The sequence below is a fragment of the Micromys minutus genome (genome assembly GCF_963924665.1).
Source record: "Micromys minutus genome assembly, chromosome: 18".
Taxonomy (NCBI): Eukaryota; Metazoa; Chordata; class Mammalia; order Rodentia; family Muridae; genus Micromys; species Micromys minutus.
In genome coordinates this window covers 43791491-43807475 of record NC_137953.1, presented here as the reverse complement: position 1 = coordinate 43807475, position 15985 = coordinate 43791491, and positions in this window count along the sequence as shown.

The window sequence follows — 15985 nt, the reverse complement described above, 5'->3', positions numbered from 1 at the left end:
GACTGGGCTTCCACACAGAGGCTCTGTTTTTGAGCACATCTGGAGTGACTCACGGGGCATGTGATCTCTTTGGCAGTGGGCTGGATAAATATAATTTCTGTACTTGAGTCCCATGTGTTGGATGCGCCCACTGGAATTTTTCTTTAACAAACAGACCCGCGGAACTTGTTAGAGAGCCCGGCGAGAAGTTGGCTGTTTTCCCCGTCCACACATACTACTTCAGAGCCAGGACTGAGGGCTGGAGGAAGAGCTGGGAGGTTGCCTGGCAGACAGCGGGGCTGGTGGAGCTCAGAGTTGCCTGTAGGACAACACAGTTATTGTAGTACTGGGGTGGAGTGTTCCTGCTACCCTTCCCTGGAGCTAGCTAGACTTATGGGTCTTGGGGTCTGGCGCCTTTCCTAGGTTCTGGGTAGGTGGGGAGTTGGCAGGTTGTGAGAAGCAGAATGATCAGGTGATGTGGAGGACAGGTATTGCCTTGTAAAGTTTCTGAGCCTATGCAGGAGGCTGGGGATGAGCGCCCATTCACATTCATGGTTCTTTCTACACAGGCTGTAAAGAAAAGAGGTCTGGTTAGCTCACTTTTCCGGAGGGTCAAAAGCATGACACTGGCTGGGATCTGATGGCAGAAGACACCTCAGTGGGGATGCTTGTGAGGAAGAGAGAGATCTCATGATGAAGCTTCCAGGAGGGGTTTTCTCTAGTTGTAAAAACTTTTCATGCTAACTAACCAGGTTCCCCAAAGAGCCACATTAATCCCTTCCAAGGACAATGCCCCAATGCTACTTTGCACCAAGCTCCCCACTCCGCATCTTGAAGGTTCTATATACTTTTAAACTCTACTATACTGGGGACCAAGCTTGCCACTTGACCCCTGAGGCCACTGAACCTCTCTGTCCTGTGCCAAATTAGCAACTAGATCATTTTCCTTCTCACAGCATGGAAGTGTTATCCCATCATCATTTAAAAAGTATTGGGAGTGTATTGATAGCTTTTGCTCGCTGTGTAGGTGTGAGGACCTGGGTTTGATCCCCAGCAAGTATGAACTAGGCAGGCACACCAGCATGTGTTTGTGACCTCAGTGATGAGGGGGCGGGGCGTAGAGACAGGATGAACCCCAGGGCTTGGCGACCAGATGTTCACCTACCTGGTAAGCTCCTGAGTTGGTAAGCTCCAGGTTTGTGAGGTGGGGAGGGATTAAGGAAGACACCTGACATTGATCTCACATGCATGCACATGTGATGCTCACGTGTACAGGCAACGCTGTTGTGGACATGTGAACTGTATCTTTAATCATGTGCCACTTTCTCACCTTCCCAGACCTCCAGAGGACAATATGAACACTTGGAGAACTTTGAAGAATCTCTTACTGTTATGACTTTCCGGCCTGTAGAGACAGTGACCAGAGTGGACACCACGTGGTCCCCGTTACCTCCACTGGAGCTCCCCGCGGATCAGTGAGGGCCATTGATGTCACTAATACAGATAATGGCCCTCGGCTGTTCAGCGTGTTTCAGGTTCTGTGCTAGACTCATCCCCTGCATTAACTGGTGAGTATTTACAATGCTGAGGTCAGCATGGAGCAGTATTCCCTGCAGACGTGTAATTACAAATTCTAGCAGCCCCCTTAAAGTCAAAGAAACAGGTGTAGCTAAATCTAATTATACTTACTTAATTTATCATTTCCAAGGTATCGTTTCTACAGTCAATGCAGCATTAACAAGGCCTCTCTCTCTCTCTCTCTCTCTCTCTCTCTCTCTCTCTCTCTCTCTCACACACACACACACACACACACCACAAAAATCTTTGAAGTTTTATATGTGTCTCACATCACTGTCTTCTTTTTTGGGGTGACATTGTATGAAAGTATTTTCTGGTTGATAGGAGGCAGGGTTGAAAGACTAATTCTATTAATGAACTCTCTCTACCCCTACTCACCCCTGAACATTCTGTGTCTGGAAAACCACACATGTGATGCACACAAGTCAAAGCTTCTCATACTCAGCCTAAGTGTGAAGTGGCTCCATTGTGTTTCCACTAATTTAGAGAATTAACGTTTAAAAATAAAGGTGCCCGGAGTCACAAAGCTTTCGTACACACACAAACATCTCATAGACGGCATCTCATAGAGGGCCGCAGCCCCATTCAGAGGAGAACACATTTCCCACGCACTGCAGTGACTCGAAGAACAACCTGCCTGCTATTCCAGTTCTGCTTGGCTGCGCTGTTGTCTTCAGACGAGTCTCTGTTTAAGATATAGTTCAAGGACCTTTGGGTTCTAATTAATAAATACTTTACTATTTCTCTTTGTTAAAGGAAAAGCCAGAGACAAAACCCTCTTGTAAGTTCAACACTTCCCAAAGGATGGTGGTAAGACCTTAAGGGAAGCCAGGCTGCAGTAAACCAGAGACCAAGCTCTGTGCAATCTGGGGCATGTGATTGCATCTTCAATGCCAATCAACCAAGATGAAGCCCTCTGTAGTGTGGGGTGGCCAGTGACCACTGGATTAAGCAGTTCAGGGCTGGAAGCCAGGCAAAGCTCTGGGGCAGGCTGCTTGCTCTTGCTGTTCTGACAGCTACTAGCTGTGAGGTCTTAGTGTGGTTCCTTCATCTACCTTTACCTCCATTTTCCCCTCTGCAGAATGGGGAGACAGTTTCCTTTCTGAAGAATGCTATTAGAAATAGATGAATTAATTGTAAAAGTCCCGAGACCAATACCTGCTATAGACTCTGCATTCAGAAACATATAGATGAAGCATATACATGAAGAAACAGGATCAGAGGGGTCAAGGAATCCATTCAAGGCCACCTTGTTAGGGGACCTGGGGTTTCAGCCTAAGCCTATGAGATACTGCTGCAAAATTCCTTCTCTAGCCTGCCTCATAGCCTTTGTTTCCAGAACCCTTAATGGGGGGTTGGTTAATCAGTTTTGGGGGTGGTAGTTCTCAGGGAGAAAACCTTAGTTTGCTTGCCAGTTTCTCTGGTGAACATACTTCTTCCAGGGCTGCTCTGAAGCTACTAAGTGGTTTAAATGGCAGCTTTCAAGCTTCTGAAATTCTAAGGACTGGCACTTGGGCATCCTGTATAAGCTGACCCAGCATATGATCACACCTTTTGAAGTTAGTTCTCCTGGCTCTGATACTAACCGGCTTCCGGTGTCTTGCTTTCTCATAGAACTTATAAATCTACAAGAATTGTCCAAAGAACCTGGAGGGGACAGGGCTTTCTTGGGTGTTTGCTGATTGGCTCTAAAGCTGAACAACCTCAGATCTTTCTATGTTCTTGCTGTTACTATCCAGACTTTCACATTCACATTCTTTCATTTTCTCATTCCACCTCTTGCCTCTTGATATCCTGACCCATTTGGCAATCATGCTTGGTGATGTGGTCTTCAGAAGTCAGGCATGGCCAAGGGAATGCTGATCAGCTAGACGAATAGACCCATTTGGTCTGTAGGTAAAGTGTTAGATGAATGAACAGACAGATGGATGGAGAAAGAAGTCTCCGGTTCTGAACAGCGAGAATGCCTGTGTCAGCTTTCAGCCTTCTCTTCTGGCTTGCTATCCAGAGTCTCCTGAATCCTCCCTCTCTGTCTACACAGCCAGCACCTTTTGTCTGGATTCTATTTTAAATCCATAAGTGAGGTCATTTGGTCCAACAACAGAAGCACAGATGAAGTCACGAAGTGCTGGCTTCCAAGACAGAAGCATCCATCCATTGCTCTAGGACTGCCATCGTCGGTGACTCAGTAACACATGTAGGCTAGTGTCAGGCCAGACCAGAATGTCCTCCCACAGTGTCCATGTGCACAGAGGGCTCTTTGCCAGGTGCAAGAATTCTTTGGGCAATTCAGCTCCCATGTCTATGTAAGGCTGGGAGCGCTGGCCAGAGCAGGGAGTCAGGGGGAAAAGGGTTAGGCCCACTAATGGCTGCACCGACTGAACACGGGGGACCAGATCTCTGCCAACTTTGTGGGGTTCACTCCGAGCACTTTGGGATCTGTTCCTTATGCTCCAAATTGTAGAGAAGAGCCGAAGAAAACAGAAGATCCACTGCTATTAAATGTGAACAAATGAGAAACCACCATTGTGTTCACTGAGGTGCTGGGGCATTTGTTGTAGTAAATAGCCTACCCTGACTGATACACTGTGTGTGTGTGTTGTGTGTTGTGTGTGTGTGTGTGTGTGTCTGTCTGTCTGTCTGTCTGTCTATCTGAGATTCTTAGAGGTTAGAGAGTGGAAGGTGGGGGTGGGTATGATACCAGAAGGATTATTCTAGAATGGAAAGCTCCATGGAGACAGTACCTCACTTGTTCATTGGCTACATTACACAGGAGGAAAAGACATGTGGAGCCTTATGGAAGGGGATGGTCAGCCATGTTCAGACCCAGTGGGGAGCAGTCAGGGAACAGGAGAGAGCCCAGGGAGGAGCTGGACTCTCCTGTTCCCAGCAGGCCTGGGAGAGGAGGGAGTTATGTAAGGAATTTCCTGCTTTGAATCTCCATGCCAACATCCACAGCCCAGCAGGTTCGTCTCCTGGCCACTGTCCGTGATTTTCCAAAAACACCTCTGAAAACATTCACATTTGTCCTTGACAGCCCGGGACCAGCTCATTTCTGATTCGGATTTTGGGAAAGAAACTAACAATTGATTTATTTTCATCCACAATCAAAATGGAAGGAAATCTTCCTTTTCTTTCTTCTGAATTTGGAAACTCTGGGGAAGAACTTTTCTGGAAAGAGCAAGAGGTGGGTGGAGGGCCCGAGAGGTCAGAAAATTACGTGAGAGCTCTGGCAGGTATGGGCTGACGTGGGATAGCACTGTCTGGCTGCCCACACAATGTTGTGGCTTTCATGTCCTGAGGGTGAGTCCGGCTTAGAAAAAGGCAGTTACAGACCAGGGCCAGCTCTGCCTGTCATTGGGCTGGGAGCCCTGAGTTCTGGGGCTTCCACCAGCTCCTTAGTATCCCAGTGAACTATTTCCTCCCAGTTCTTAGTAAAGCCAAGTGGGTGGGATGTCACCTTGACTCCACACAAGGCTTTAGGGGAAATGGTGGTACCCTGGATCAGCTGAGGTCTCCAGAAGGCTCTCCTAGACATGTATAGGCAAATGTTTAGGGAAAAACAGTTTCTAAAGAAGGATACAGGGACCTGAGCAGCTTTAGCAGCCACCGTGACATCTCCTTGTTCTCTATTCTTTTCTTCTGAGCCCACAAAAGAATAGAGCTACCACGGAAGGAAGGAGAAGAGAGATCAAGGGTGAGCCCAGAGGGACCCTGTACATGGTGTTTTGATTGCAGTCTGAGAACCTCACCTTAGGAGGTGTATTAGGTACTTCTTTTTTCAGCTGCGACCATATACCCAACAAGAATCCACTTAAAGAAGGAAGGGTTTGGTTTATCATGGCCAGGAAGGCGTGGTGGCAGGGGGTGGCTGGTCACATGCACCTACAGTCAAGAAGCAGAGAGATGAAGGAATATTGGTCTTGTCTGTCATTTTCCTTTTTAGATGTATTTATTTTGTACATGTGAGTGTTTTCCTGCATGCCCACATTTGCACATGCACACTCATCCATACGCCATGTTAGTGCCCGGTGCCAGGAAGGCCATTAGATTCTTTGGAAGTAGAGTTACAGATGGTTGTGAGCCAGCCTGTGGGTGCTGGAAACCAAACCTGAGCTGTCTGTAAGAACAGCAGGTGCTTTCAACCACAGAGCCACCCCTCTAGACACCCACCCCCACCTTGTTTTTATTCAGTAAGGAACCCTAGTCCATGGGATGGTTCAACTCACAGTTAGGATGAGCCTTCCTATTCCAGTGAGTCTAATCTAGATAGTCCCTTACAGACAGGCCCAGGGGCTTGTCTCCTCAGTAATTCTAGATCCTGCCAAGCCACCAATTAATACAAATCATAGATCACTCCTGTAGGCAGTTGGTGGGTGCCTGTGTAAGATGCTTGGTTTCACAGATGTAGTAACTTTGATTTTGGGCAGTTCAGTGCTTACAGCTTAGCAGATCCTCATAGGTTAAACCTTCAGCAGAGTGATTTAATGTGTGTATCATTCAAATGATTGCTCTTTCCTCTACATGTCCAAGGATGCCCCCCTCTGGGATGGAGTGAGGTGGTATGCTGCACTTAGGTTCAGCCTGTAGAGGCGGAATTAGAAAGACGTACCTATCCGGATACGAGCAAAGTAGGATGCATTGCGGGGCCCAGAAAGTGCGCCCGATGGAGGAGCTTTGGAGGGAGACCCGGTTCATGGCTCCACTGTGGGCTTTGTTCTTCCTACGCATCCCTAGGAGAAACTGATGTTGGTTTTCATGGAGGCAAAAGAGGAAGTGACTCAACCCATTTTCTGGTACTACCAGAGATTGATTGAAGTTGGGTAACTTACAGTGCAAAGAAATATATTTTGGTTCCAGGAGTTTAAGAGCATCTGTCTGGTTTTGATAAGAACCTCACTGTGAGCTGGTGGTGGTGCATGCCTTTAATCTCTGAACTCGGGGCGGGGGGGCAGAGGTTGGAGGCTCCTTATAAGTTAGAGGTCAGTCTGGTGTATACAGTGGGTTCCAGGACAGTCAAGGCTACAGAGAAACTGTCTTGAAAAAAAAAAAAAAGTGCTTCACTGGGACATCGGGAGGAACAAAAGGGTAAGGAGAGATACTCATGCAAAAGATGGAGGAGATGGAGAAATGGGGACAAAGAGTGGGCTTCTCAGGCTTGCTTTATAACAACCCATTCTTGTGGTAACCAACCCGGTCTAGAGAGATTGAGAGCCCATTTCCAAGAGACATGTGTTAATTCCTCCTGGGATCTGAATCCCTCCCAGATGTGCCTATGTCTCTCAGTGCTGTTCTGGGCCTGCCTCTGTGCTAGAGTGTGGGTTTTGATGGGAAAAACTATATTAAAACCAAAGCAGAAAGGGTTTTTTTTGTTTGTTTGTTTTTTTGTTTGTTTGTTTTTGAAGCTACTCCTGGTGGTGGTGTTGGTGGGGGGGGGGAATGTTTATCTCATCCTCCCCTCCTCCAGTTGTCATCTGAAGAGGTAAGAGATTGGTATTTTTCTTATACTTAGTGAGATCCCTGGTCTTGAGTTTTCAGGTGCATAGGTCACATCCCTGTGTAGAGATAACCACCCTCTGTGCTTACTGCAGATAAAGGCCTCTGCTGAGCCGCTCAAGCAGGTACAGACCAGCAGCCACCAGGCAGGAAAAAGGCGAGATTAGAGGGTTAGGGCTGAAAGTCACCTGGGGCTCTCTAACACTTCCTCTTGACTCAGTGCTTTGGAGACCTTTGGAGGGTGACTTGATTAGCGTTTGTTTGGAGAGGAATTAAAAGAGGCTAAGTTAACATCCATAGCAGCCGAGTTCCCACCCAGCTCCTATCTTTAGACTGAATAGCAGTAAAAGCCAAAATCTAAAAACAACCCAAATAGCCTCCACAAGGGGATGGATAAATGGGGTACATTCATACAATGCCATCTTGTCCCATGCTAGAAGGTGCAAAATGTTACCAAAAGAGAAAGATTCTGACGATGTGAGAAATAGATAAAAGTAAGTTCTCATGATGTAAGGGGGGGGGGAGATATTTATTGAAAGGGCCATTGACTGTGAATAAAACAGAGTGAGGGGTTTTTCTAGGGTGCCAAGGATTTGTAGTTGATCTGCCTGCATTCTGCATAAATGTACATGCACATGAACGTCACTGAGCTGTACACTTAAGATCTGCTGCACAGGTACTGATGGATCAGCAGTTAGGATCACTTCCTGCTCTTCCAGATGACCTAAGTTCCATTTCCAGCATCCATACTGGGCAACTCACAGCTTCAAGTCCAGCTCCCAGGCAACCAGCGCAGCGCCTTCATCTGGCCTTCTGCAGACACTGTAGTCATATGTGCATATACATGCATAGAGACATTAAGTCTTAAGAAAGATTGCCATATACTCCTACCTACAAATCATACTGTTGTCTCCCCAAACAAGACCAAACAGCCAGTGCAAGATATGTGTCCATCTGACTTGAGAGCATTTATTGTCTATGGCTTCTGTGGGGCAAATCTGACATTAATGGAGTGTCTAGCATTAATCCTAGTCTAGCAGCTGAAGTACCTTGGGTGTGTTATGGAATGAGTCTGGAATTTAGTGTTTTTCTTTTTCTCTCAGTTAAAAAGGAATAAAGATTGCTTATTTTTTTCTTCGCTTTCAGACTGCTACCTCAAATGGCTCTGGGTGGCAGTGGGGATGGCACAAAGGCGTTCTAGTTGCAGACCTGGATACACTTCTGCTAGGACAGTGCGTCTAGTGACCCTGGAACCAGAGTGTCTGCCAAAGCCAGCCCTGGCCTTGCTGCCTCCCTACTCTCTGGTGACAGTGAGCTCTGCTTGAATACTGAAGTAGCCTTATATCCTGGAGCCTCTGGACACCCTTCTCGAGCTCCCCCCCCCCCCCGTGTCTCAAACCTGCTCTTGTCTTCCAGTCCTGACAGGCTCCTTTTGTTTGGTGGACAAGCTTTAAAAACATCACAGGAGAAAGGGAACAGCAAAGAGTTTCTGAGTGTGATTCACACAGCCTTACTGTCTGAAACATGTGGCTAAGAATCCAGTCTACCCTGACCTTAAGGAGACAGATAACAAGAGATTCCCTTTAAGGCTGCTCACAGACGCCTAGAGTCCTACCTCTCCGTAGTCCACTGCCCCACACCCTGGGCTGGCTCTTCCTGTCCTATTTGCTGTCTCAGACCCCCAAAAGGCAATGAAGCGTCCTTTGTGGTTGGATCTAACCACCGAAACAGCATCTGAGTAAATTTCCATTCTGCTTCTTTCGCTCAAACCTTTTCTTCAGACCTGGGGTTTCGGGGAGCAAGTTAAACGGCTCTTGGGTACTGATGGGGAAGCGTAAGTTGTGATAGAGCAAACCTGAGCTAGGCTGTTTGGGCCTTCTCCGAGATTTGTGTTCCATTGCAGCACAGGAAGCCGGGTTATCTCCCTGACTTGAAGCAGAACAGAGTCACTGGCCTCAGCATCTTCTTGTTGGGAGCAGAGTTCAGTGGAAACACAAACATGGGCCCAATAAACCACAGACTCTCAGGCTGAAAGGGATTAGAGCTTAGAGATTTGAACTCTATTCTACAGATAAGTAAGTCAAAGCTGTGGAGGCAAACTGGCTGGGGGCAAAAGCCAGACAGCGATGGAGGTGGGAGAGGAACAGAAATGATTGACAGGCCTCAGAGCACTAAGCTGACAGAAAGAACTGAACATATCACTGCACATCCCGTGAGGCCAGAGGTCATCAGCCTGGTATCACTGACATTTTGGGTTGGATAATCATTCACCATGGGGGGCTGTCGTAGGCACTGAGGCAGGGAGGTTACATGTGTCCCTGGCCTCTAGCTACCAGTAAAAGCCTTCACCCAATCCATGGCAAAGCGGTCTCTAGACATGACAAATGTCCTCTGGGATCGAAGTCATCCCTGGTTGTGATATGATGTTCTTTTGGTTCTACGTTTCAAGATGCATCATGACATTCTTATTGCTTGTAGGTCTGTTGGTGATTTCCTGGGTGGTAGGATGGTGTATTACTGAGCTTTGTGTTTCTCATCGCGCATAGTATTTGGCATCTGAGAAACGCAATGAATGACTTTAAACAAACAGATTCATGAATGAATGGAATGGGATGGATGGATGGATGGATGGATGGACAGACGAACGAACAGACAGACGAATGGATGGATGGATGGATGGATGGATGGACGGACAGAAGAACAGACAGACGAATGGATGGATGGATGGATCGATGGGTGGATGGATGGATGGAAGGAATGGGATGGATGGATGGATGGATGGATGGATGGATAGATGGATAAATGAATGGAATGGGATGGACGGACGGATGGATGGATGGACGAACATACTGAGCCTCTGGACATACCTTCACTTACTGGCTTCATGTAATTTATTATATAAAATGTATTACATATAAAGACATATGTCTGGCTTTATATAATAATATATTCTATTAAGCATCAGGCTGGCATCCTCTGGCAGAAGGCAGTGGGAGAATGACCTACATGACCTTCTCTCTGGTGACAGTTGGGGTCCTGATGGTCTTACCAGCCACCATCATAGTCACACAGAAGGCTCAGCTCCCTCCCACAATGCAGGCTTAATTATGAGACGTCTTTTCATTTCTGTGAAACAATGGAAGACCGTAATACACAGAGAGTGTCTTCTCACTGGTGGATATAAGCAACATTGAGAAACATTTAAACCTTCAAGAACAAAATATCTAAGGACAAGAAGCCAAGAAAGAAAGTCATGGAGACTATTTGCCACACAGTCTTGAAGCTTCAGCACTGGAAAAAGTCACAAGTAAGATAGAAAAAGAAACATCTCTACCTCAAAATCTGACTGTGTTTTTCTTAATCTGTCTTTTTTTAAAATTTTTTAAAAAATAGTACTGTTGACTGTGATGGCCATTCTTTTTCTGTCTTCTAAATGGTAAATATTGGAGAGGTTAAAGTCTTCTTTCAGGACTAAAAACAATTGATTCCTCAAAGCTCTCCTCTACTGTGGCATGCTCACACCTCCATACACACCAATACATACAAATACTAATGTTAATTACGACAACAATAAATAATATGCTATATAGTAATATGTAACAGTACATTGTCACTTCATAATAATTATTAATTATTATGATCAAGTGAATAAAAGTGAATTCTATCAAGCACTAACATGCATCATAAAGCCCTCCTGTCTGGTCTTGTGTTTTAGAAGCTTGCTTTTTAGTCTTCAATTCAAGTGTCACTTTCAGGAATAAGATCTGTTGCTTACTGTGCTGGTTAGTTTTATGTCAACATGACAAAAGCTATACTCATCTGAGAAGAGGGAACCTCAACTGAAAAAAAAAAAAAAAAGCCTCCATAAGATCAAGTTATAGGCAAGCCTGCAGGGCATTTTCTTAATTAGTGATTGGTGGGATAGGGCCCCGCCCACTGTGAGTGGAGCAATCCGAGGGCTGGTAGCTCTGTGTTCTAAAGCAGACAGAGCAAGTCATGAGAAGCAAGCCAGTAAGTAGCATCTCTCTGTGGCCTCTGCATCAGCTCCTGACACCAGGGTGTCTTGACTTCCTCCATGAACAGTAACGTGGAAGTATAGGCCGAAAAATCCCTTTCCTCTCCAAGTTGCTTTGGTCTCAGCATTTCAGCACAGACATGGTAATTAATCCCGACTAAGACACTGTTGGTTGATTGCTCCGAGGGAAAGAGAGGCAGGGGTTTGGGATCCAACTCTGATGAGGGTGTCTTGCTAGGACCAGTCTTTTGGCTGGGGAGAGGTGAGCTGTTGGAGGTGTGTGAATACTTCAGGGACCGTGAGGAAGTGGTGTATGTGCGGGGGCAGGCTCCTGTTATCAGGAGTTGGAACTGAGCAGGACTTCAGGCCCTGCGCCCCAACTCTTCCTGGGGGAGTCTGCAAGCAGAGGATTTGAAAGCAAGAGGCTTTAGAAATCTGGTTGCCACCTTAGAGTTTTCCCATGGAGCCAGGAGAGGGAGGTGTTTCCACCTCTTTCCTGGTGTACAAGGGAAGATTTTCTCTTAGGCTCCCATGGAGGAAACGGCTTTGTTCATTCCGAGAGCACCAAACACGATCTATTTGCTTTCCATCTGTTCAGGACGACCTTAGGCAAACAGGCCCGAGCAGTTCATGTGACTCTAGGTGAGGGTTATCTCTGCTACTTAATGCTTAGTTCAACACATTCTTCCTGCACATTTCTGATTGTGACCCCTTATCCAAATCCTCTTTTAGACCCAAGGAATTCTTCATTGCTTTACTGAAGTCCTGTAGGAGACTGAGTCACAGTCAGGGACGGACGGACGGACAGAGAGGAGAGATTTGATCAGATGACCAGCTGCCATGTTTCGCACATGAGAATATAGGATGATGCCGATTTGAGTTCGAGATGAACAGCAGGTCATTTTAAACATATCTAACCAATGCAATAGTCACTCACTAAAACTCATTTGGAATTCAAATCGAACTGAAAGTTCTGCATTTTGTCTGCCAATTCTTAGGATTCTCAGTAGCAAAGACATCTCCAAGGTTGATGGTAGAGATTCTGGGGGTGTGATGCTCCTCTTGTTCCAAATGAAAGATGGCTGCCGAAATCTTCTTTCATCTGCTGGGGTTCTTCAAGAGACCAAGATGCTAATGCCTTTGGGAAGGAGGGAGAAAGAGGCTTTCCCGGGTCATGGTGGCTGTAGCTAAGTTCCCTCCCCTGTTTCATTTTGTGTTGTTCTAGAGAGAGGAACTTCTTTAAGGATTGAGGACGAAGGGAAGCAGGCAGATAAAGGCAGCTCACACTGCAGCTTGTGTCCTGGAGAGATAATGGCCCTGAACCTGCTAAAATAAATGGCCTGCTTTGTTCTTGAATAATAATCAGTTGGCAGCTTTGTTCTGTCTTCCCCACAGCTGGAGGAGGAGATTTTGATTCCAGAGGGAAAATAATTGTCCCCAGGCTGACCATATGGGCCAGGGGAGAAGGGAAATTTACCACCACTGGCTTCCTGAGGTAGCCATGGGACATTGTTGGTGCAAAGTGCCTCTGTCACCTGCTATATTTCCAAGGCTCTGACCTCAAGTCTTGCTGTTAATGATCTTCTCCTCAAAACAGTAAATATCCCTAAACAATTTATCATGTCCTTTGGTCCCCTGACCTCAAATATCGGAGGGGAACGATGAATGTTACTCAACACATTTGTAGATGTCGGCAGCATGTCACACTGGTACAAAGTTGTACGTTCCTGCCGTAATGCTTCCAGAGGGTGCTTCATAGAGACTCTGACTGAAAGCAGGCATTCAGTCATTCTCAGTTGAGCCACATCTCCTGACAGTCTTCTCTGGAGATGCATGCTGGGTAAGGTGCCGTCCCTGTGTGTTCTTTTGTTAGCCTGAGTGTGGCTACTGTGTTTGTTATCAGTCCTCTGGTCAGTCCTGCCCCACATTAGACACTCCAAGGGAGGGGTGACTTTAGTATCTGCACCTCACAGGGATTTGAACCATTAAGCTGAATTGCAGAACAACTCGGTGTTCAGAGCTGGTGAACTTGATGTGCAAACACAAGACCCTGTGAGTGAAAAGTGAAGGGCAGGCACAGTGATGTGCAGTTGGTGTGAGCAGGCTCAGTGCTGTGCAGCTGAAGGGAAGAGCAGATGAAGGCAGAGGCAGGAGAAGCCCTGGGGCTGACCAGCCAGTCCCGCTGAACTGATGAGTTACAGGGGCTGTGAGGGCCGTTGTCTCAAAAGGAGAACAGAGTAGAAGGTAACCTCTGGCCTTCACATATGCGAGTGCTCGTGGCCAGGCAGGTGTGTGTGCTGTGTGTGTGTGTGTGTGTGTGTGTGGTGTGTGTGTGTGTGTATTTGTGTGTGTGTGTATTTGGTGTTTGTGTGGTGTGTGTGTATGTATGTGTGTGGTGTGTATGTGTGTGAGTATGGCGTATGTGTATGGTGTGTGGGATGTGTGTGTGTGTGGTTTGGTATGGTGTGTGTGTGTGTATGTGTGTATGGTATGAGTGGTGTATGTATGTATGTATGTGTGTGTGTGCTGTGTGTATGTGTGTATCTGTATGATGTGTGTGTGGTGTGTGTTATGTGTGTGTGCGTGTGTGTCCACACACTATAAGTATCCCAAAGAATTTTTGTTGTCTTTGTTTTTAATAGCCAACTCTTAAACACTTTAGGCAAAGATATTTCTTGGAACTTTATTTACTTTTTGAATGCCGTTGGAAGTTTCCTTGCCTCATTCAGATCTCTGGGTCATGACTTAGTGTACCAGGGAATTCTGAGGGACCGGAAATCATCTTTCTACTGCAAACTCTCATGTCCACTGTTCTGATAAAGGGCCCCAGCTGTGACAAGGAGATACTTTACTTGAAATTAACGAGCAAAGCTAATTCTGGCAGTAGATTTGGGCAGGGACAGAGTGTACCAGAGCAGAGCGCTGGCAAGTGTTTCTAACCCTCTGGCTTGGCTTCTGAGCTAGGGAGCTTCCCAGACATGTCAGTGAATTTTGGTCTCTGAATTGCCTGCTGAGCGGCAAACAGACTTTCAGATTGTGGTTTGGGGCTCTATTGTCTGCTGAGAGCCAAGAATGAATTTCTGTGGTTTGTCCTTTTCCTCACTGGCTCCAGTTTTGTAAGATATGGAAGATAATTAAAGTCTGGTTTTTTGAGGGTGTGGGGCTTTGGATCCAAAACTTCATTCTTCACACTTCCCACAGGACCTCTTCCCTACAGAGTGGGGCACCTACTTCTTCTCTCTCTGGACTCAAGAATGGCTGGTTTCCCTGGCTTTGCCTTTCTTGTTCTCTTTTCTCTGTCTAGTGTCTGACTCCTTACATTAAGTTTACCTGCCAGGACCTCACTACTATGGGTCCATCTGATGATGTTTAAGCCTCTTCTCTATTTGTACAAGATGCTAAATCCCATTGGGCTGTGTGTAGCTTCCAAAATTCTTTTCATTTCACACAGTTTTGTTAATGTGTGATCATGACTGGTAGATGGAGATTTAAAAACCAACTAACATATATAGCATTAGTCCAGAGCCTGAGAGAATTTATGCAGCTTGCTTGAGACATTTGAGTTCAGTATACCTCTTTAGGTCATCGATTGTAAACTCAGCCTTATAATCTGCACTGAGAAAAAGCCCCTCACGCATAAACCATGGTCTTCATTCTCAAATGGCTTTGTATATCACTGGAGAATGGAGAGACACAAGCACATGACAACCCTAATGGTGACTCAACAGTTATGAGAAAAGGGAAGAAGGCTGAGGAGCTCTGGGATTGAGTGTTAATGGGATAGCCATGGGGAAGGCTAATTGAAAAACGCTTAACAGAAAAGGTGATTAAAACAGTGAAAGTTCAGATTTGCCAGAGGCTGTTGAAGTAGGCACCCTGGGCATGAGGACTACTGTGTAGAAGTGATCACCATGGCAACAAAGACTGTGAAGGTGCAGGGTCCGATGGGCTGTGAGAGATGGGGGAATGGTAGCATCTGGAGTCGAGCCGCTAGGGAAACTGTCAGGAGCTGGTGCAGTGACCAGTTCCCCAGACAGGCAGATAGAGCAAGAACACTGCAGACCTTGAGAAAGGAAAGCTTTGGGTGATACACACCGCCTGGCGTCGGTCCAGGCAGAGAATGAATCGCTTTTGTTTGAGAAGGATGGGGCTGAGGCCTATCCTGGGAAACTGCAGGTTCAGCTGAGGGGACCGTGGAGGGATGAGGTGGAAGGGGCTGTGACAAAGGTCATTTGGTTTTAGAGTCTGGGGCTTCACAGGGCACGTGCATGCTGAGTTAGCAAACACGCCCCGCAGTCTGTGCTTTGAGTTCTTCAAGACAAACAAGGAATTTTGATGGACTGAAGTTCCTAATATTTTAAACAGGGTCTCATGTTGCCTGAGCTAGCCTTGAGTTAGCAGTGTCGTAAAGCTGTTCCTGGACCCTTCATCTTTCCTCTTCTACCTCCTGTGTGCTGAGATTACAGTCCTATACTACCTTGCCTAGTGAATTATTGTTTTTAACTTGCAATAGAGGGATCATTATTTACTTTTGGTATTCTCTGTGTAGCTCTGGCTGTCCTGACACTCAGTCAGCAGACCAGGCTGGCCTTGAATTCAGAGACCCACCTGTCTCCGCCTCCCAAGTGCTAAAATTAAAAGTGCCACTGGCCAGCTAAGAATCCCATTTCTTATAGTCAAATAATAGATTAAAATAAGAAAACTGGACTGTCTCATATATTTGATTTTACTTTATTTTTTTAAAGATTTATTTATTATGTATACCTACATCTATGCCTATGGGCCAGAAGAGAGCACCAGATGTCATTACAGATGGTTGTGAGCCACCATGTGGTTGTTGGGAATTGAACTCAGGACCCCCTGGAAGGGCAGTCGGTTCTCTTAACCTCTGAGCCATCTCTGCAGCCCTTGATTCTA